Consider the following 16,939-nt stretch of genomic DNA (forward strand, 5'->3'; position numbering starts at 1 on the left):
CACTATTGCTTAGTTTTCTCTTTTATTCTGGATTACTTTTGCCAGTTTGCTTTTCTTTTATACTGTATGGTATTTTTCTATTATCTCATTTTATGACTCATTTTCTCCATCTCTCGGGTTTTCTTTCTCTTCTAATTTTTGATATGGAGATTTAACTCATGAATTAATTTAGCTTTCTTTCTTTTCTATGATAATTATTTATGGCTCTACATTTCCCTTTAAGTTTGTCACATTATTTGCTTGTTAGAATTTATGATACAAAGCATTTTTGTTATCATTCAGTTCTATATATTGTTTTCCTTACTGATTTTGTTAAATCTATGAGTACAAGTAAATGTATTTTCTAATGTAAATACATCATTCTTCAATTATTCTTTTTTAGCCTTTTTTTTGGTAAAATGAGACAAAGATTCAAAAAACACAAATATGTAGCTTAATAAAATATTGTAAGGCAAACACACCTGAAATCACCATCTATTAAGGATAGTTTCTCAATCACCGCAGAAGTTCTTCCATAAACCCTCTCTCCTTCCAAAATAAGTATTAGTATAAATTTTAAAGTAGTTATTTGCTTACATTTCTGTACAGTTTAACCAACCCAATTTGCATTTCTAGATCCTAATCTTACCTATTTAATTATTTTATTTGATATAGCTTTTAAGTCTTCTTATCTATAGTTTCTTCTTCCTTTTATTTTTCTAATATTTTATCAGTTTCAGAGAATGATTCATTTATCAAAATTAAGATTTTGGTAATATATGCTCCTGGTACAGTGTGCTAATTGAACATTTGTGTTTGCTTGTTTTCTATATTTCCTGCAGATAGATACTTGGATAAGCTGAATCCAAGTAAATATCATTCTTTGTGTATTTATAGCTAAATACCACTGTGACACATTTCTTGCAGTGAAGAATACTCAGATTAGCTATTTATTAAATCCTTCATTCTATGTATTGCTAATTTTTTAAAATGAAATAAGCAATAAAATGTTACCATGTTATTTTTTCTCTTGATTGTTAGTTGGTATAATTGGCAGTTGATGAGCTTTAAAGTTCTTTGTATAAAAAATTTGCATCCATAATAACTGTAGGAAAAGTGCTGCAACCTTTGAGTCATAACATTTTTAGGGAGAAAAGAACATGTGAGATGTCTCCCACATGGCTTCAGATTTCCCAGACAGATCTTGAGGTTTCCCCTTGGAAAAATACTTCCCTCTTGTGATAAAAAGCTGACATTGAACAGAATCTATCTCTAGCATCCACATAAACTCCTCATGGCAAAGTTTTGTGTTACTGGACTTTATAAAGTTAAAGAATAAGCACTCATATTTTTTTCTTTCCCATATCAGAAGGTACCTTTTATTTTTATTTATTTATTTATTTATTAAAAAAAATTTTTTTTTAACGTTTATTTATTTTTGAGACAGAGAGAGACAGAGCATGAACGGAGGAGGGTCAGAGAGAGGGAGACACAGAATCTGAAACAGGCTCCAGGCTCTGAACTGTCAGCACAGAGCCCGACGCGGGGCTCGAACTCACAGACCGCGAGATCATGACCTGAGCTGAAGTCAGCCGCCCAACCGACTGAGCCACCCAGGCGCCCCCAGAAGGTACCTTTTAGATAATGGTCTCACTCTGAATCTCTCACAAATCTATTTTTAAAAGACCCACTAGATCTTCAAATAATAACCTTAATAAGCCACACTTAGGTACTTCTAATTTTTATGACCAGTGGTAGCAAATGTCTTCAGTAACAAAACAGACAGATGGTAGTGGTAACCGAGAGCGTTCATCTGCCCCATATTGGGAGGGCATGACATATTCTTTCTAAGTTTGTTATGTCTGGTGAAAATTTTCTGTAATCATGCTGGAGCTAATTGAAATTTTAAGAAAACAGGAGTTCAGAGAATCTTTTGATTACTTGGTTCAGCCTCTTTGATTTAGGCAATTGAAATGGCATCTTAAAGTTTAGAGTGCCATTTTTTCTTCTCCCTAATGGATTTTGAAAAGAACAGTAAATGAATGGAAAAATACTAAGTGGATGAGAAGCAATTTTAAAAAATAACCATCCTGGTTATGGTTCTGCTTAGGAACAATTTAGAAATTAGAAATCAGGCAATAAATGCTTCAGTTTAATGATAGAAAATCAGCTTTATATTGATGTTTGATGAAACCCTGAAACATATAATTCTTAGTTGCCAGATTCTTCCATGAATTAGTCATAATCCATAAAGCTGAAAACTATTGGGATTTAGGAATAGAATTTTATACTTCTGATACTGTTCTTAAAATTTCTAGAAAAGCTAGCAAGCTGAAATATGATTTCTATTTTTCTATATGTTTCATAGTCTTTATATGTTTTTACCTTTTAGGAAGTTGGGCTTCTAGAGGAAGCTCAATCAATAACATCTGTAATAGATTAATGATGGGTGCAATTTTTTTTTGTTTCTGTTGAAACGTGGCAGTTCTCTTGCATCTTAGTTTGCCTCAGAGGTATGCTCGATCATAGAATGCTGCAGGGGAATATTGTGGGACTTCTAAGGCTGGTTCATAAGAACTCTTGCAGCTTCCATCTGGGCTTCTTGGAACACTTGCTCTTGAAAGTTAGCCATCATGCTGGGAGGAAGCCCAATCAGTCCCAGGGAGTGGCCCCTGGCCAGCAGCCCCAGATGAACTCCCAGCTGACAACCCCCACCAACTGTGGGGTTGGTGAGCGGGCCATGTGAGTGAGCCAGCCATCTTGGAAACGTATCCTCCAGGCCAGTTGGGTTGTTGATACTTTATGGGATCATAAGTCCACACTGCCAAACTCTGCCCAAATTGTAAATTTGTGAGCCAGAAACATGATTGTTTTTATTTTAAGCCACCAAATTTTGGAGTGATTTGTTATACAGGAGTAGATTACAAAACAGCAGCCATCTCTTGGACTGATTTCTGAATCAATAGAAAAATAAGATTAGAGAGTCAGGAGAATGGAAAGCCAAAATATTTTCTGATTTTTAATAGTGGTTAAGTTAGAGAATTTGTCTTAGTTTGAGTGCTAAAGTTAGTTTGCTGAGAATTCCTCTGCATTTTTGAATTTGCCTACCTGAAGCAAAGTTGAATTCTGTGGATGCAGGTCACTGCCTCCCACTGATTCACCTGAAGAAAGATGGGGAAAGAGAGTAACTCCTTCATGCTCAAGCCATTTGACAGGTCATATTCACTTGTTTGAGAAACATAGATCGATGACTGTTACCACCCATCAGACAATTCACTCCACATTTTAAAAGGATATGAGAGTGTTCTGTTTAGTCCCTCCTTATGAAAACTGGAGAACTGTTTTAAAGACATTCCTCTCTCCCACTAAGTAAAAAATTAAGAGGAGCTTTTCAGACAGAATTTGTTCCAAATCCTGACTTGGCAACTTAATAGGAATGTGCCCTTGGACAAGAGACTGAACCTCTCTGAGTATCGGTTTCCTCATCTGTAAGATGGGAATAATACTAGCACCTAACTTATTGGGTCTAATACATAGTAAGGACTCAGAAGAACATTTCTATTGTTTGTAATTATAAGAAGACAGTGAAGATATTCGTGCTTAAAATTTTAGGCATGTGAATCCTAAAAGGAAAATCAAAAGAAAAATACCATGGTCCAAGTCAAGTGCCTATTACTTACTTGCGTTCCTGACAGCATACTTTTCAATGTGAAATAATGTGATCACAATGTAGTCAAGGTTATATTTCAGGAGAGATGAATGTGATGGGGAAATTGGAGATTGGTATAACCACACATCTCCTTACAGAAAAATAGCTGAATTAATATGTGCTCACTTTAATATTTCTGATCTATCAGAAACATTAGGGCAGCTTAACAGACTAGTAAATAACAGAAATGCAATTAAGGAAACTAGTTGTATAAGGTTTATTAAGATACTGCTCTGTGTGTGTGTGTGTGTGTGTGTGTGTGTGTGTTGTGACTGAGGATTTCGAATTCTTGATTACTCCACATTTTGTGCAGATTCAAGTCTGATGATTCACTTAATAGTCCATTCCAAATTCATTTCTGTAGGGCTCATTTATCTACACTGCAACCAACTGAAATATATTTTTCTGCTTTGTGCCAGTGCCAACAAACTTATCCTTAATTATGACCATTTAGGGGCCCCTGGGTGGCTCAGTGATGTAAGTGTCCAACTTCAGCTCAGGTCATGATCTCGCGGTCCGTGGGTTCGAGCCTCGTGTCAGGCTGTTTCAGATTCTGTGTCTCCCTGTCTCTATGCCCCTCCCCCACTCACGCTCTGTCTCTCTCTGTCTCTTAAAAATGAATAAATGTTAAAAAAAAAAAAAGAGATCATCTAAGTGTTTCACTTGTGTTAGTTTTATCGCTAACAATGAGGGCCTCAAAGATATCAGGTACTTCCATTATAGCCTTATCATATCCAGTACAAAACTGGTTCTCAATAAAAATTTTCTTGAATTAATTAGAATATTTCATACTATTCCAGTTGTAGCCAAATATGTTATCAAAATTAAAACTTATATTTTTCTGGCTGCTTTAGCTAAAAAGATGGTGGTTCCCTACTGTGATTGAAGATATCAAACATGATTATCCAAATTCTGTTATTTATTAGGGATTGGAGTTTTGTGTTTCAGAGCTGAAAAGAAGGTATAGCAGAACCCAAAGAGAAAATGGGAAAGGAAAGTGTTCTGCTCTGAGTTTGTAAATGACTGGATGCCTGGGTGCATTAGACTGTATATGGGGACCCTCAGCCTATAGGGTGCTGGGGCCAATGGACAAGAAAGAGGGTTTCTTAGGGAGGCATAGAGCCACAGAGCATACTAGAGGGTCATCCCAGACTGAACATTACAGGTGATAACTCTCTCAGGGATACTACACCACACAAATGTTTTAGAAATAAAGACCACTAATCTTCCAGTCAATCAGACATCCCAGCAGCTGAAGAGATTCAGCGTCCCATTTACAATCCTGGACATTCGTAAACACTCAGGTCTCCCTGGGTATCTAAACGACAAGTGAATAACAACTGGTTTAGGCTTGCTACTGTCATTCATGCATGGATAAAGAATAGAAGTTACCATGGGAATTGGGGGAAAAAAGAGTGTGAGCACATGTCCCTGTTGCATGCAATAAGGAGGCTAGAAAAACTAACCCATAAAATATTGTGACCAAAGTTATGTGACAACGCCAGGTGAGAGGAATAAAAATATTAACAGAAATATAATAACTGGCCCACATCACTGTGTCATAGGTAACACCTATAGGAGGGAAGGATTAACAAATAAACAAGTGACACATTTATTTATACTTCAGACAGATGCATATATTTCAACATATTGTTAGGATGTATATTATACCAAGTCATCAGGAGCATTCAAAATGAAATGTAATATAGATTCCACGGGTATTGTGAGTTCTATAAGACTTACCTTTCACAGCAGAATCCTCTCATTAACTCGTTCTTCATTTATTCAGTGTTATTTATTGCATTCTTGCAATGGATCAGACATGGTAGGTGCCTTCTCATAGGCACAAGTGCCCGAGATATAGGACTTAGGATACTAAAATTTAGTCTTGGGGCGCCTGGGTGGCTCAGTCATTTAAGCGTCTGACTTCGGCTCAGGTCATGATCTCACGGTTCATGAGTTCGAGCCCTGTGTCGACTCTGTGCTGGCAGCTCAGAGCCTGAAACCTGCTTTGGATTCTGTGTCTCCCTGTCTGTCTGCCCCACTCTGCTCACATTCTCTCTGTGTCTCTCAAAAATAAATAAACATTTAAAAAATTTAAAATTTAATCTTTAAAATCAAAGGTAATTTAGGAATTTGCTAAATATTCTCATTTGTACTTATAATTGCCATTATTGTTGATCTTAAAGGCTTATAAATCAACAGAATCATTCTGAAAGACTGACTGCTGTCTCATGCTTCACTTTTCTAATAATACCCTCAAATTTGATGTCTTGAAGCCTCATCAAGTTGACTAATAAAGAGTCATTTCCAGGAAATACATTCCCCCCAAGTCCCCCAGGATTCCAAGGGTCTTACATGTGTAACCAGAGTGTATTCCCAATGCCAATGCCAGTTTATGCATTCAAAAAGAGCTAGTTCCACAGTGGGCTGGAGGACACAGTTGTCCTATGTGTATATTCAGAGTCACTGCTACCAATAATATGTAACATTTACTTTTGAGTGTTTCCCATGTGCCCAGCCCTATCGTATACACTTTCCTCAAATTTATTCATTTTGTTCTCACAAAACTCTATGAAGTAGATATAACTATTATTCATATTTTACTGACAGGGCCAAAGAGGCATGGGGAGGTAAAGTAGGCTGCCTAGATCACATATCTTGGAAGAGGCTGAATTGGTTCAAACCTAGACAGTCTGGGACCTGTATCTGAGTTCTTAACAGTGCACTCTGCAATATGTGACATGGTGCCTGCTGTGATATTTGATGCTGCTGCTTTCTTTTTGCTGAGTTGTTAATTGATGTTCTGCTAATTATGGTTCACAGTCCACACTGTTCCCTTTCTTGTCTGGCTTGCCCATCCCTGAGTTGCTCAAGCCTTTAGCTCACACTGTTGCTGACATCTTCTTCGCCACAGGGAAAGATCTTTTTGGATCCAGTTCTTTCACAGTGATGTCCCACAATGGAGCTAGTTGGTCCCCAGGGATTCAGTAATTTCACTGATATCCTGCATTCTAGGGTAGGCAAAGAGGGGGAGGGGTAGCAAGAAGGACTGCACAGGAGGAATGGATACGCCCAGTCCTAATTTGAACCTGGAAGCCCAGCCCTCCACCCTACAATTCAGCTCTTGTTGCTGAATTGGGTTAATTCAGGCAGACTTTTGAATTACTCATACTTATTTGTCCCAGGAGATCACACATTGGTCTGTTCCCCCATTGTGGATGCATTTTCAAAGGTGTTTACCCCTGCCCTGGGCTGTAGGAGCACTTTTATTTTTTTTTTTTTTTTAATTTTTTTAAATTTTTTTTTTCAACGTTTTTTATTTATTTTTGGGACAGAGAGAGACAGAGCATGAACGGGGGAGGGGCAGAGAGAGAGGGAGACACAGAATCGGAAACAGGCTCCAGGCTCCGAGCCATCAGCCCAGAGCCTGACGCGGGGCTCGAACCCACGGACCGCGAGATCGTGACCTGGCTGAAGTCGGACGCTTAACCGACTGCGCCACCCAGGTGCCCCATGTAGGAGCACTTTTAAATCAGGGGTGTAGCTAGACCCAGAAATGTTCTTAGGTATCTTGTGATATGGAAAGCTTTTGGGGAAGGATTGCACAATCTCCTATGAATGCCTGCTCAACGCCTGTCATAATGTATGGTTACTAAGGAAACCAATGACCAACTATTAAAAAGCACATTTATGAAATAGCAATGTGTATGCCTTTTTACAGAGACATTAAATATTAGTATCTAGGAGCAAGTCTGATTTCAAAATCATTATGAACATAAGTGATGTTTCAAACTATACAAAAACTGTAGAAGGATATGAAAGCATCTGATTTCTATGGTAACAAAATCACAGAAACTACTAACACTACTGTGGTTTGTTGCCTACATCTGTATGTAATTGAAGAAGATGCTCATTTATAGCATTTATAGGTTACTGAAGCATTTATAGGTTCATTTATAGGTTACTGAAGAAAAAACTTTTCCATTGAAGTTCAACATACTCTAAATTCTATCCTAGACCTCCTTAGGTGACACCCATGTGGCAAATCTTCACATGTCATCTTTTTGCTAGAGGGTGGAATGTGGCCCTTACCTGGTAGCTTGACAGAGGAGAATGTAAGTTCACGGGACAGATAGGTGGTAGGCTTTGTAAAAAGAGTCTTTGAGTTCTGCAAAACTGATAAGGAGAGTCAGTGAATGGGAAGTTCTAAGTTTTGCTTCTCACTTCAGTTCTGCCACTAACCATCTAGGTGACTTGGACAATGAAATTTGCTTCCCTAGGTCTCAGATCTCATCAGGAAAATAAGGAAGTTGGACTAGCTGACCTCTGAGGAACTATTCTGATTTCACATTCTGTTATTCTGAGAATCTTTTCTTCTACTTGGTTCCATGTCGCCTATATTTATTCCTTTATGATATTAAATGAGAACAGGAAAATGTCATATCATTTGCCAAACTATTTCCCCAGGACATCCTTCACTTTAGAATTTACCTTTCCTTTTCCTTCAGGAGTAAGAACATTACCTGAAACAAATGTTCCTTTCCTTGAATGAAGATATTTGCCAGCTACAGAAGACTTTGCACAAACTTGAGAGAAAAGCAAACCTGAATGTAAAAAAAGCTATTTCCATGGCCACCTGCTTTTTGCATTTCCTTCATGGTTACTTTTTTATTATTTGAATTTTAAGAAATAGTTTCTCATAACCTGACTTCTCTTTTGAAGAATTCTGCACTGAAACCATAACTAATAATAATAAGAGAGTAAAATGGAAAAGAACCAAACAAAATTAACTTGCTGCTTTAATTCTTACTTCCATGATAAAGGTGAGGAAATAGTTCGGAGTGATACGCAACAGATAGTCCAAATTGAGGCATTCGAAGCCATAGGGAGATTGGAAGATTTAACCATAATGAAACTTAAAATATCACTCAGGCAGTTTGATTCTTGACTGTCTCTTATCTAAGTGTGGCTCTTTATGAATATGAAATATAAGTTACAATGATGAGTACATATGTGAAAATGCCTAGCTCAATGCTTGGGATACACAGAGGCTGAGAGAGGGCAGGAAATGGAAACCCTATGAAATTTTTGCTGCTTCTTTGTTTTGCCCTCAAGGAATTTCAGCTTTCTTTGTTCCTACTGAATGTGCTATTTTAGGTGCTACTATGACCTGAAATAAGTCCCCATTAGTAAAAGTTGCCTTTAGTCTCGTTACTCACTCTGTCTCTAAAGCCAGGTGATTTCACCGAAAAGCATGCAAAATCCATAGGAAAACACTGTCCGATTCATTCCTGCACAATTGAAATCTTTTTTCTTTGAAGCTACCTTATAACCTTCAAGTCCCCTTTTTTTGGGTCCTCTACCAAGTCCAGCAAAAGATAAATCCAGCTCACTAGGTACTTGTAGATAATAGGAATTTAATAAATTTCAATGAAAAGATAATATTTGGTTTCTGGTCCAAAATCTAAAGAGCTTGGAAGTTGTCACTCTGTCTTAACAACAAGTAAAAAACTGAACAAACTGAAAAAAAAAAAAATTAACAACAACTCTTCTTAGCTCTTCCAGAGGAATAAAATCACAGGACAAGTTCTTACCTCCCCCCCCCCCCGCCCCCCGCCAAATTAGAGAGATGGGTGATACAGAGAATTTTAATTTACCAGAGAAGAAGCTTGTGGGAAGAAAGCTCCTTGGGAACCAGTACAGGCTGGGAGAACTTAAACCATGACTGACAAATTGCTGGAGAGTCAATGTGGACATGTCTGACAATTAAGAACTCCATGGAGTTGTCAAGTCCAAGGAGAATCCCCACACTTTTGTGAATTTTGCCTCTCAGACCTCTACCAGGATTTCATAGTAAATGTTGAAGGAAAATTCTTTCATGTTTCTGGTAGGGGGAGAGGAAAAGGAACCATTTGAAATATGCTAGAGCACTTTGTTCTTCCTAACAAGGCTTGCCCTCAAGAGAAACTGTTTTACCGGAATTCTAATCTACTAGGGTTTTATGAGAGCCTAACTGACCTGGGGAAAGGGATTTCCCAGTTTTTTGGCCATCTTGCCCCACCTAAGTGGGTGGTGGAGTTGATAAACACTTGTGAATTTCACAGCCCAAGGGCACATGCTCACTGAAAGCCTGAGACCTAATTACAGGACTACAGAATACTTTTCCTGTCCCCTACAATCTGAAACCACATCACTAAAGCCCCATTTACTGTAGTTCTTTTTCCCAATCTATCGTATCCTGCTTTCAAAAAAAAAAAAAAAAAATTACAAGGCACACTAAAAGGCAAAAAACACAGTTCAAAGAGAGAGAGCAAGCATCAGAACCAGGCTCAGATATGGCAGAGACTGGTATTATTAGACTGAGAATTTAAAGCAACTATGACTAATAGGCTAAGGACTCCAATAGAAAAAGTAGACAACATGCAAGAACAGATGGATAATGTAAGCAGAAAGATGGAAATTCTATGAAAGAACCAAAAAAGAAATGTTAGAGATCAGAAACGTTGTAACAGAAATGAAAATGCCTTTGGTGAGCTCATTAGCAGACTGGACATGGCTGAGGAAAGAATCTCTGAGCTTGAAGAAATGTTAATAGAAACTTTCAAAACTGAAAAGCAAGTAGTAAGATGACTTAGAAAAATGGAACAGAATGTCCAAGAACTATGGGAAAACTATAAAAGGTATAACATATAGAATATGAGAATATCAAAAGGAGAAGTAAAAGAGAAAGGAAGAGAAGAAATATTGGAAGCAATAATGACTGAGAATCTCCCCAAGTTAATGTTGGACATGCAACTGATCCAGGAAGCTCAGAGAACACAAGGCAGATCCAGGAAGCTCAGAGAACACAAGGCAGGATAAATGCAAAGCAAACAAAAACCAAAACAAGGTACATGTAGGTATATCATATTCAAGTGGCAGAAAGTCAAAGGTAAAGAAAACCGCAAAAAGTTGGAAGGGAGGACACTTTAACTCTTGTTTACATGGAGAATGGAGTAAAATATTTAAACTCTTACTTTTAATTAATTAATTAATTTTTAATTGAGATATAATTGACATAACACTGTATAAGCTTAAGATATATAACATGTTGATACATTTGTATATTGCAATATGATTACCACCATAGCTTTAGCTAACACCTCTATCATATCACATAATTATCATTTTTTTGTGATGAGAACATTTAAGACACAATCTTTTAGCAGTTTTGAAGTATGTAATACATATTGTTGGCGATAATCACCATTCTGTGCATTAGATCTCAAGAGCTTATTCATGTTCTAGTTGTAAGTTTGTACCCTTTTCCCAGTATCTCCCCCACCCCTTAGTCCCTGGTAACCACCATTTTACTCTCTGTTTCTATGAGTTCAGCTTTTTTAGATTCCATACATGAGTGATATACAATATTTGTCTTTCTCTGTCTGGCTTATCTCACTTAGGATCATGCCCTCAAAATCTATCCATTTGTTGCAAATGGCAGAATTTCGTTCTTTCTCATGGCTGAATAATATTTCATTGTCAGTATATACCACAACATCTTTTTATATAAATGCACTTTATGAATGTTTTATTTAGAGGTATGCAAACTTGAATTTTGTATTGGAGGTAGTTTTGCATACCTATAAGAACTCTGGAGTCCATCAGAACTGGGTTTGTAGTTTGCCTTTGCAGTAGATGATTACAAATGACCACAATAATTCTTGCCTTCATAGATCTGTGCACTTTGCAGTATGATTTTGTACCCCTTGCCATCTATTTCCCAACTCTTGAATTGGAGCTGGAATAGTGACTTGCTTTTACTAGCAGAAAGTGATAGAAAGCACGATATACCAGTTCCAAGCATGGCCTTCAGTAGGTCTTGCACGGATCTGTGTTCTCTGGGGACTCTGTCTCTCTGATATAAACAGAGCTGAGTCAGCTCACTGTTTCCAGCTGAGTCCCAGAGATGAGAGAGCCCAACCGAGATCAGCAAAGCTGCCTACTTGACCCAGAGCTGACCTCAAATGTGAGGAATCCCAAGGGAGACCAAAGAAATTTCCCAGCCAAATCAAGCCAGAGTGTCAGTCTGGAGAATTGAGGTTAAATAAATGGCGATTATTTTTGAGCTAGCAAATTTTGGTGTGGCCTATCAGGCAGCATTACTGTGGTAGTAGATATCTGATACAGTCTTCACCTTTGACCAAGTGTATCCTTGCATAACATACTTCTTCCTGTTTGTTTGTTTGTTTGTTTGTTTGTTTATTGAGAGAGCAAGCAGGGGAGGGGCAGAGAGAGAGAGGAGAAAGAGAGAATCCCAAGTAGGCTCCACACTGTCAGCACAGAGCCCATCACGGGGCTCGATTCCACCAACTGTGAGATCATGACCGGAGCTGAAATCAAGAGTCAGATGCTTAACTGACTGAGGCACCCGGGCGCCCCATACTTCTTCCTCTTTTATTTGGAGTTAATGTTAAGAGCTATCTCATAGAATTCACGTGAGGTGTGACAGGATGCATGTACATGGCACAAAGGAGGAGCTCAGTATCAGCTCGTTGTTACTATTGTTTTCTTTTCTACTATGAATCAACGATTATCTTGCTGGCTTCTCCAAGAGGCCTTTTGCTTCTCCTGATTAATGCTTTGGGTTTTAGCTTCCCTTTGTGGAATAGGTGGCAGCAAATAAAACCCAAACTTTTGCTTAATTAGAACATGGTCAGGAATTCTGAAATCAGGTCATCAGGGTTCAAATCCCTACTTTGCTGTTTTCCAGCTTTGTGGACTTGGGTAGCTTAAATTCTCTGGGCCTCAGGTTTTTTCAGTGTAAAATGGGGCTAATGATAATACCTGCCTTCTTCAATTGTTATGAAGATTAAGTGATGTATAACTGAAGTACTTGGAGCAGTGCTTGGCATACAGTAAGCACTCAGAAGTACCTGGCAAATGTTATAGTAGTGTCATTATCATCAACATCATCATTATTATTGAGATTTAGCATCTTCTAGAGATCATTCGAATCCCAGATTTGCACCATGTGAAATTCTGGAAGAGCTTCTGCATTAAGCCGAGACATATTCGGGCACTGCTCAGTAGTTCACAGGTCAGTAGCCATTCACTGGAGTTCAGCCATCTGCTAGGAAACTGGCAGATGCCCTGAGTCTTTACACATGGTCACAGTGAACAACTGGTCCAGAAATAACACACTATAAAGATTCTGAAGGGAGCCAGGAAATGGGAAAAGGGAACGACCCATTGCGCTGAGCAAATGGCACTGGCTAACATAGATGTGGATTTGGGTTTACCCTGTGAATAAAGAACTGAAAAAATACAGTGGTTATAGGACTAGGCTTATTTGGAAGGAGGGGATCAAGAGTCCAGCTAAGACAATGGCTTTGAACCTTTAAGATGGATAGTAACCTTGTCTGAAAAATCTGCTAATACATCTTTTAAAAGAAACACTTTACTTAGTTGTAAAAAATGTAAGGAGGAGGTTTTGTATGATGTTTAGAATAAAGGGCTTTTGAATTGAACAGAACTGGGTTTGATTTCTTTCTTTCTCATTTAATAGCTGTCTTACTTAGGACAAGTTTCTTCATCTCTCTGAGTTTCAGGTTCCTGATTTGTAAAATCAGATAATAATCCCTCTTTCATAGAGCTAATGAAAGGATTAAATCATATAACTGTGTAAAAAGCGTAACAGTGTCTGGCACTGAATAGTCACTTAAGAAATGGTATGTGTTGCCATAATTATTGTTATTAAGTAAATACCATCTGCCAAAATTTTTGTATTGCCAGAATCTTCTCCTGTGTTACCATTTGTAGTTGCCTCATATTCCCTGGCTTATTCTTTCAGTTTTTCTGTGCACTCCACCGAGCTTTTGATGTCTGCCCTTCTGATGTCCAACTAATAACTTTGACATCACACAACTCATTGACTACCTTCTGGGCTGGCGTTGACATTGGGCATCTGCATCATTTTTGCTTGCTTGTTCAAAGTTTGAATTTCATTATGTCCTATCCCTGCAAGTGAATAAGAGATCAGAGAAATCAGATGATCCCTAAGGAATTATCTAAGTTTGGGGGACATTTTCAGGATGGCAAGGAACAGGGTCTACTAGGTCTACCAGGTCAGGAGGCAGAAAGTGAGATACTAGTTGGTGATATATGAGCACTTATCAAAAAAGAGTAAGAAGCATGTGCTCCAAGTGTTTTATACTGTGAGGTAGGCTAAATTAGACATGGGCTCTTCAATTAGGGGCAGAACTTGGAAGTAACTTCATGTTCAGGGATTTCTCAGATCATTTTCTCTGCTACTTTTTTCAAAGTTGATTATGGGAATTTGAAAAAAAAAGCAAGTAAGGATAAGGGATTTCTCAGGGAATGATAGCACAAATACTCTTTCTTTCTATACAACTAATTTGGTTTCTATCCCTCCTCTTCTTGTCTGCCACATTTATCTCTTTGGAAATCCAAACTCTGGGTTACCAGAGTTTGGGTGAGTTAAGCCTTTTTTTTTGTTTTGTTTTTGAGGTTGAATCACATCAGCTGCAGTTTTCTTCTCTTAGTTGTAGGTCCAGGTAGTCTTCTGCAGAATTATTGATAGATCAAGAAAGAGCCCTTTGCACAATCAATGCACCATTGAGATTCAGTGTGGGCCAGCAGTGTCACTTTTCTAGGAAATGATAGGATTCCAGCAGCCTGGTGCACACATCCTCGTTCTCAGGACAAACTTTGCTCAGTATTGAAGATTATCACGTTAAGGTTTAGAACTGTAATGCACAAACTCAGAAATAAATGATGATGCTCAGACATGTAAAAATAGATGGACAAAGCGTGAAGTCTAGTTTTCTTTCCATATGAAGTACAGTGCTCTTTCCCTGGTTGTCTAATAGTAATCCCTTTGCAGCACGGTCTGGGGATTCATGCATTCCTACCCTGTGTTTCTCTCTGGTGGTATATTTCTCTTGCAGCCTTTGTGGGAATTTTGGAAATGATGAAATTTGGTTTCTTATGGTGTTCATAGACCAGTACAGTGATAACTAATGATGGACCAGTGCTTTATATTAAAACACATCATTTCTTTGCTTGTAACAGAGGGTTGTTTCTTGTAGGGTATGCAAATTCCAAGATAGATCATCATAAAATATCAAATGTAGCTGAGAGAGGTCCTAGAATATAAATTAAGGTGGTAACTAGCCCACTGTCATTCAGGCTTGTTCTCTATGCCTTTCTCCTCAGCTTCAGTGATGGTGAATGACTTGGGCTGAACACATCCACATGCCTGTTGGATAAGTGACAAAGCCTCTTTGTGTTTCAGTGTCTTTATCTCTAAAATGGGGATAGCAGTAGTGCTCTTCAGAGAGTAGTTTTGAAGAGGAAAGGAGATAATTCATGCCAAGTAGTGAAATACGGGTGATATGCACCTAACAAATGATAGCTATTATTACTACTATTAATTCATCCTGGGGTTGATTGATATATAATTGCAAAATGATTTGCTCTGATTAGAGATGCAACATATAGCCTTAAGCAGATTGGAATTACATAGTTTAGCTGGAGATTGAGTTGTTACTTAATAGTGGGACTAGTAAGGGAAACTACAATAAGAAATAAAATTATTGGGGTGCCTGGGTGGCTCAGTCGGTTAAGCATCATACTTTAGCTGAGGTCATGATTTAGCGGTTTGTGAGCTCAAGCCCCGCTCTGGGCTGACAGCTAGGAGCCTGGAGCCTGCTCCGGATTCTGTGTCTCCCTCTCTCTCTGCCCCTCCCCCGCTCATGCCCGCCCACTCTCTCTCTCTCAAAAATAAATAAACACTAAAAAAATTTTAAAAATAAAGTTATTTTTAGAAGGAAATACTAGGTTGTTCAGCTACTTCTGGGTAATTCGTATGGACTGTTCCATTGTAAACATATTGTACAACTCTTTATTATAAAAATTGCAACTTTTATCTTCTTGCACAATTTTAATTTTCAGAGCTTCATAAGAATAACCAAATGGTAATATTTTCACACCAACATAATCTGGAGAATGCTTTTTGGCTTGATTAGATATTTGGGTTGGAAAGGAAAGTAGGACACAAACTATTCTACTCACAACATTGCTGTGTGTTGTCTCATAATATTTACTCATGTAATAATAATCACATTATTGCACAACTGTTTTATCCTAGGAAGCAGGCTAGGTCTAAGTCACATCACTCCTGTCTCTGCCCTCAAGAAATGTTTGGTCTTGTGGGTGGACAGAGGTACAAATAAAGATTGCCATGTAACAAGACATATACTATAATCAAGTCTTGTACAGATATAAATAGGAAGAAGGAAAAAAGCCTTTGAGTTAGATACAATTGAGTGTTATGCTAGAGAAGCATAAAATGATTTATTTTGGCCCAGAAAGGATTTTGGAAGGTATCACATCCAATTAGAGCAGGCATCGTTTAAAGCTATGGCTAGAGGTACCTGGGTGGCTCAGTCGGTTAAGCATCTGACTCTTGATTTCGGCTCAGGTCATCATCTCACAGTTTTGTGGGTTCAAGCCCCATGTCAGGCTCTGTGCACTGAGCATGCGGAGCCTGCTTGGGATTCTCTTTCTCTCTCTCTGCCCCTCCCCTGCTGCACTCTTTCTGTCTCTTTCAAAATAAACTTAAAAAAATAAAACTATTGCTAAAACTTTCTTGCTTAAAAGCTTAGCAGGAAAACTCAATGAGAGCAGAGACATCTTTAGTGTGCCTCTTTGCTCTTCCTAATTTAGCATAATAAAGGGCATAATAAAGAGCATAATAAAGGGCTTGTGCTTTTAAGAGGAGAATGACTATTCTGCTGCCCTGGGAGTTGGGGGGGGGTGGGTTGCCTGGAGAAGCTTTCAGGAGTCAGGGTGGTCAGAATTCATTGCGAACATCTTAGGAGAGAGATGGAATGCCAGTGGCTCCGGGAGGCAACTGGACTCCTTTAAAACAAGCCACCCCGGGAATGAACTGCCCTTCCTTTTCTTTCTGCGAATTGTTGTTGGTTTATTACTTTTTTACTCATTGATTTATAGTCTTCAGTTCACATTTCTGGTTCATCTCCTAGACTTCAGATTTATGTCTCCTTTCTATAGTGGCTCTTGATTGTTCCTTGTGGAATCATCATCATTGCAATGAATGATTGAGGGCCCACCGTGTCCATCTCTAATCCTCATACGCTCCATCCGGGGTGGATTTTAGCGCCAGTTTATGAAAGAAAAAAATTAAGTGACTTACACAAAGTCTCACAGTAAGTAAGTGGCAGA

The sequence above is a fragment of the Panthera leo genome, chromosome D1 (genome assembly GCF_018350215.1).
Source record: "Panthera leo isolate Ple1 chromosome D1, P.leo_Ple1_pat1.1, whole genome shotgun sequence".
In the NCBI taxonomy this organism is placed as follows: domain Eukaryota; kingdom Metazoa; phylum Chordata; class Mammalia; order Carnivora; family Felidae; genus Panthera; species Panthera leo.